The sequence below is a fragment of the Lolium rigidum genome, chromosome 5, assembly GCF_022539505.1.
Source record: "Lolium rigidum isolate FL_2022 chromosome 5, APGP_CSIRO_Lrig_0.1, whole genome shotgun sequence".
NCBI classification, from domain to species: domain Eukaryota; kingdom Viridiplantae; phylum Streptophyta; class Magnoliopsida; order Poales; family Poaceae; genus Lolium; species Lolium rigidum.
The window spans coordinates 45,999,135-46,006,576 of NC_061512.1; positions in this window are offsets into that span (position 1 = coordinate 45,999,135).

Below are 7,442 nucleotides of genomic sequence, written 5' to 3' on the forward strand. Positions count from 1 at the left end.
AGTGTTGGGCCTCCAAGAGCGAGAGGTTTGTAGAACAGCGGCAAGTTTCCCTTAAGTGGATACCCAAGGTTTATCGAACTCGGGGAGGAAGAGGTCAAAGATATCCCTCTCATGCAACCACTGCAACCACAAAGCAAGAAGTCTCTTGTGTCCCCAACACACCTAATAGGTGCACTAGTTCGGCGAAGAGATAGTGAAATACGGGTGGTATAAATAAGTATGAGCAGTAGCAACGGTGCCGGAAAAGTGCTTGGCGTGTAGTTGATGGTGGTGGTATTGCGGCGATAGTAACACGATAAAACGATAAACAAGCGGTAGTAATGTAGCGAGTAGTAACACGGCGGTAGTAGACAAGCAGTAGTAACTCGGCAGTATTTAGGAACAAGGCCTAGGGATTACACTTTCACTAGTGGACACTCTCAACATTGATCACATAACAGAAGAGATAAATGCATACTCTACACTTTTGTTGGATGATGAACACATTGCGTAGGATTACACGAACCCTCAATGCCGGAGTTAACAAGCTCCACAATAATGCTCATGTTTTAGTAACCTTTAGTGTAAGTTAGATCAACGAGACTAAACCAAGTACTAGCATAGCATGCACACTTGTCACCTTCATGCATATGTAGGAGGAATAGATCACATCAATATATCATAGCAATAGTTAACTCCATAATCTACAAGAGATCATGATCATAGCATAAACCAAGTACTAACACGGTGCACGCATCTGTCACCTTTGCACACATGCGGGAGGAATAAACTACTTTAATAACAAATCACTAGAGTAGCACATAGATAAATTGTGATACAACATGCTGCAATCATAAAGAGATATAAATAAGCACCTCACTATGCCATTCAATGAGTAAGTATTCTGTGAAATATGGCCTAAGAGACCCACACGGTGCACACACTTGTCACCTTTACACACGTGGGACTAGGAGTCTCCGGAGATCACATAGGTAAAACTCACTTGACTAGCATAATGACATCTAGATTACAAGCATCATCATATGAATCTCAATCATGTAGGGCAGCTCATGAGATTATTGTATTGAAACACATAGGAGAGAGATGATCCACATAGCTACCGGTACAGCCCAGAGCCTCGATGGAGAACTACTCCCTCCTCATGGGAGCAGCAGCGGTGATGAAGATGGCGGTGGAGATGGCAGCGGTGTCGATGGAGATGCCTTCGGGGGCACTTCCCCGCTCCGGCGGGGTGCCGGAACGGAGACTCCTGTCCCCCGGATCTTGGCTTCGCGATGGCGGCGGCTCTGGAAGGTTTTCGTGGGTTTCGTCAATTGGTATCGGGTTTTCCGATCCGGGGGCTTTATATAGGCGAAGAGGCGGCGCGGGAGGGCTGACGGGGGGCCACACCATAGGGCGGCGCGGCCCCCTCCGGCCGCGCCAGCCTAGGGTTTGGTGGCCCTGTGGCCCCCTCCGGTCCTTCCCGGGTGTTACTGGATGCTTCCGATGAAAATAGGAACTTTGGCGTTGATTTCGTCCGATTCAGAGAATATTTCGTTACTAGGATTTCTGAAACCAAAAACAGCGAGAAAACGAGAGCTGGCACTTCGGCATCTTGTTAATAGGTTAGTTCCAGAAAATGCACGAATATGACATAAAGTGTGCATAAAACATGTAGATAACATCAATAATGTGGCATGGAACACAAGAAATTATCGATACGTTGGAGACGTATCAGTCACCAGTCTGTGGTTGGGCGACTCGCACAATAATATTCATGCGTGGAACGTTGGAAGAAACAACCGGTCACTAGTAGGAAAAGCCTCATCAGTGGCGCACCAAAAATGGATTCTGTGGCGCATGGGAGGTGCGCCACAGAAACGCCGCCACAAAAATAAGGTTTACGTGGCGCACCTTCCCATGCGCCACAGAATTAGAGTTTACGTAGGCGCACGTGTTCTTAGGTGCGCCACGAGAAGCGTGCGCCACGGAATTGGTTTTCGGTGCGCCACGGAATTTGCTTGTATTATACACGATTTTGTGCTGCCTGCTGTACACATGCGGTTTATACACAGCAATATACAGAGATACAGAGTTATATACAACAACATTCGAGATATAATATAAATATCATGTACATTGCACCAGATATAACATAGACATCATCATCACATTACTTAGAGCCCGATCGAGATACATATATAGTGGCAATTAAGTGTCAAATGTTTTGCATACAACTCTTAATTCATAAAAAATTCACAATTTCGAGATACAAAGTAGTCTTCATCCGGTTCCTCCTTTGCTCCCTCATCTCTACCCACCGGGCTCGCTTGCATCGGGGTCCTTCATCCGAGTTCCTACTATGATGAAAATGGAAGAAAGTGAGACCAACAAGTCCGATGCACAAGAGAAATGGAATAAATGCCTCATACATTGTTGGTCAACACAAATATTAACATTCGAGGACGGTGTAAGTGAGACCAAGTCCGATGCACAAGAGATTGATATTTGTGCTATCTTACCAGGCTCACTTACGCCGCCCCCGAGTGTACGGTGACCAAACATTTTAATCTTCGGCATTTTGAAAATCTCAAAGCAAATGGAATGACAAAATGTAATAAGTGCCTCATACATTGTTGGTCAACACAAATACTATGGTCAGAAACCATAGTTGCAGTATACACCGCAGTATACTTTGCAGAAGGACCCCCTTTCCCCGGCCGCCGTTCCGTGAACGGGTGCTTGACGACACAACGACGCCGATCTGCCTCTCCGGCGCGGAACCACGGCAGTCCCTCGCCATCCAGTGAACGAGTCCTTGATGCAAAGACCGTGCCGGCCTGCCCAGCATTATGCCGGGCCGTGTTGCCGCGCTTCAGGCCGTGTGTCCCGCGCCCTGCACTGTTCGCCTTCTTGCCCGGTGAACCAATAGACTGATCGTTGGAATAAGGAAACCGATGACGGCTGGTCGCAAGATTAAATTGCGATCGGCCGTCATGGGCTTCCTTATTCCAACGATTAGTCTATTCGTTCACCGGGAAAAAAGACGAAGAGTGCGAGGCGCTCGAGACACGGCCCGAAGCACGACAACAGGGGTCGGCATGATGCTAGGGAGGCTGACACCGTCTTTGCATTAAGGACTCGTTCACGTACTGGACGGCGAGAGAAGAAAAGTGGTGATGCACCGGAGAGGCGGGTCGGCGTTGTTGTCTCGTCAAAGACTCGTTCACGGAACGGCGGCCGGGGAAAGGAGGGCCCATCTACAAAGTATATTGCGGCGTATAGGTGACCAAACATTCTAATCATCGGCACTAAAATGGAAGAAAGAGCCAAGTGGTATCTCAACTAGATATCATATGCCTCATACTTTGTTGGTCGAAAGAAATATTAACATTCCGGGATGGGGTCGGTGAGGCCGGGTAGAATGCACAAGAGATTGATATTTGTGCCATCGCACCAGGCTCATCGGCCCCACCCCGAGTGTACAAGTGACCAAACAATTTAATCATCGGCACTAAAATGGAAGAAAGGCCAATGCAATTAAGAAGTAGCTAGTATGAACTAAATGGAATGCCTCATACTTTGTTGGTCGAAACAAATATTAACATCCGGGGATGGAGTAAGTGAGGCCGGGTAGGATGCACAAAATATTGATATTTGTGCCATCACACCAGGCTCACTTGCTCCACCCCGAGTGTACGAGTGATCGACCAACCATCTAATCATCGGCAAGTACAAAAACACCAACAAACCAGCAACCATGGTGACATAAGTCAAGATGCTCAAACACACATAGCATGCATGGAGCGAGATGCTCCAAAGGGATTATTCATCACTTGGTATATAGACCAAGTGATCGTTGGCAAAAGAGAGGCCAATCAAGAACCGAGTAAATCCAGTAAGTGATAGATATGCCTAAACAAGCAACAACACATAGCATATCCCAGCTAACCGGATGAGACAAGTCTTGGTAGCCAAGCTGAATCACCTAGCACCACCTAGCCTTTTAAAACAATCAGAAACAGTCCTTTTTCTTCAAAGGATACCACAGTGGCATTCATTTACATGATCCCCTACTGTGGATATCTATATTTTCATCAAAGCCAACAAGAAAAGGATACCACAGTGGCATCCATTTACATGATTCCTTAATGTGAATATCTCTATTTTAGTATACCATCATAAGCATTCCATTTAAATCACACATTTTAGTATCTGTTCTTATCCAAGTTTTTGCCTCAGCCTTTGCATCATTGGCTGAGCCAAGACATCAAGCATCCGGCCGGGGAGCATTCTTTCTTTTTAGGGAACTATATGAACTATATGCACATGATCCGAGTAAGCATCCCCACTAATCAGAGCATTATAAGCATAGTAGCATACCATAAGCTCACAAGAATCCATCAAGTAAATCTCCACAAGGATACCACAGTAGCATAGTAGCATACCATAAGCTCACAAGAATCCATCATTTTCTTCACAAGGATACCACAGTAGCATACCATAGTAGCATTTCATGCATTTAAATGAACCGAGTAGCATCAAAACCAACCAAATGTCCAACTAGCAAGCAATACCAAGTGAGAAAGTCTTCATTACCTTGTACGAGGTTCGGACATAGATTATAAGCATAGCGAGCATAACAATATACTAACCACTAGCAATCCAGGCTCCAAATGGAACCTTTGGAGCAGATATATATAGAGCCAATATAGCATGTCACTGCTAGTAGCTGGTGTTCATATAGCATGTCCATTTAGTACCAAGCATAGCACCAATTTAGTACCAAGCATAGCACCAGTTAATCAAGCAATATAGCAGCATCAGTAACAAGCATAACACCAATTAATCAAGCAATATAGCAGCATCAGTAACAAGCATAGAACCAATTAATCAACTATAGCTCCATCAGTAACAAGCATAGCACCAATTAATCAAGCAATAGCAGCATGACCTGCACATGACACTTCACTAAAGCCAAAGCTTCAATAAAGCACTTAATCAAGGCTTTCATGCAGTGCTTGACAGGCAACAACTGCAAGCAATGGGATCATAATTCAATCCATGTGCACATACCAGATAAATGGCATCAATGGGATCATAATTCAATCCATGTAATTAGCCAAGTTATAGTGAATAAGAAAAGGGGAGCACAACAGCATTTCATCGAGCACAACAACAGCACAAAATCACAGCAGCATTTCATCGAGCACTTTGTGCTCGCGCGGGAGAGGAAGAGGGAGAGGAGGGGAGGGAGCTCACCGACGACGACGGCAGTTGTGGAGGAGCTCACCGATGACGACGGCAGGGGTGGAGGTCGCGGCGGCTCCTCCACCTTGACGCGGCGGCGGCTCCTCCACCTTGACGCCGCGCCGGCCCCTCCTCCTCCACGCCGCAGTGGCTTGTGCTGCTGGTGGCGGGGATGGGTGGAGCGTGGCGGCATGCGGCCCTCGCGGAGGAAGGCGGCGGCGACGGTGACGGCAGCGCTCGCCATGGAAGGCGGCGGCACGGGGAGAGGGGAGAGGGGGAGAGAGTGGTATACGGGCGAGGGAGGGGTACGGCCATGATATAGGACACGTTATTTCTGTGGCGCACCGAGGCCGGTGCGCCACGGAACACGTCATTTACGTGGCGCACCTAGGCCGGTGCGCCACAAAATACGTTACTTCGTGGCGCACCAAGTGCGGTGCGCCGTAGAAAAAGTGAAACCAATGATTGGGCGTGACAGGGTGTGGGCCCCACAAAGTTTTTGTGGCGCAGTGTTCCATGGTGCGCCACAAAATTAAGCTATTTCTGTGGCGCACCTTGCCAGGTGCGCCACAAAATAAATTTCTGTGGCGCATTTTTAATGGTGCGCCACAGAACTAAGCTCTACCTATAAGGGTTTTCCTACTAGTGGGTGCTAGTGTGCATGAATTGAAGGAGTTGGAATGGTCCAACGTTTTCTGCTGTATGTGTTTCTCAAAAGCACAAGCACGAACATATATACCAATAGTAGAACGAGGAATGCTTAAACATAACCTTAATATCAGGGTTCAAGCCGTTGAAAAACATGTTTCTAGTATTTTCCTCAAATTATTTTATATCACAATGGTACATGTAAAATTTAAATTCCTGATAGTAAACATGCACGGTGTTACTACCTTGTTCTAACCGTTTGAGTTTGCGGATCATTTCACGTTGATGAGAAAGAGGCACAAATCTATGTCGCAAAGCAGATTTTAAATCTCCTCAAATAGTAGGTTTATTATCAATAGTTTCTTTATAAGTCATATCCCACCAAATGGAAGCAAAACCCGTAAAAACACTAGCAGCAGTTCTTACTTTCTCATGTTCAGTAAAATCATGGCATCCAAAAATATGGTCGACTTCAAACTCCCAATCAAAATAAGCATCCGTATTATATCTACCCTCATAAACTGGTAAAGAAATAACCTGATCATGATCTCCGATAAATGGTCGCACGTGCGTCTCCATGTTCGTCATGGTCTTCGGGTCGGCGGATTGGTCCTCAATTCTTAGCATGGTTAGTACCCAAAAATCGCAAGTGTATATGCCTACAAGCTACGCAAATATGGTGGCATCACGCGCAATTCGTCAAGCAAAATACAAAGCTCTTACAAGTTCTTACCAAACAGGAGGAAGGCGATATGGCAATTAGCAAAGATCAGCTTCTCCCCAAAATTGCACAAAGCGATTACCAGGTGTCGACACAAAGCACGTGGAGAAATCTGTGGAGCTCTGGGAAGGCAAAGTATAGTAATATGGTAGCACAGTCAACAAACCAGCGATGCAAATTGAGTAAACGCTCAACGAAGGTACGTGCTGGTCCTAGGCTAGATCGTATTAGAGACGCGAGCCTAAATCACAAACGAGGTCACGACGCGACACAAAATGCAAGAGGCAGCGAAACTGGCGCTGGAGGATAGAGGCACCGAAGGTAAGGCGCCCAGTTTTTTTTTTTGGACTCAACCCTGGTGCTAGAGGGCAGAGGTCTCTATGGTCGGGCGACCAGATTTTTTTCTTCGCGGAATCTACCTTGGCGCTAGACCACAGAGTTCTCTATGGTCGGGCGACCATAATTTTTTTTTCGCGGAATCTACCTTGGCGCTAGACCACAGAGGTCTCTATGGTCGGGCGACCAGAATTTTTTTTCGCGGAATCTACTTTGGCGCTAGACCACAGAGGTCTCTATGGTCGGGCGCCCAAATTATTTTTTTTGTAGCTAGACTGGTATCAGGATTCCGACGGAGAACGCGAAATTGACTAAGAAAATGGATCTAAAACCCGAAAAAACTCTGAAACGAAGATCAAGAAAGACCCTACTATGATGGGAAGGAAAGGGGCACAACAAGGAGTTGATGGCAGATGTGGCGGAAGTATATGGTGGCGGTGATATGGTGAGGACTGCAAGCGGAGATGGTGCGGCGGCGACGCGACTACTATGACCAGAACTCGAAACT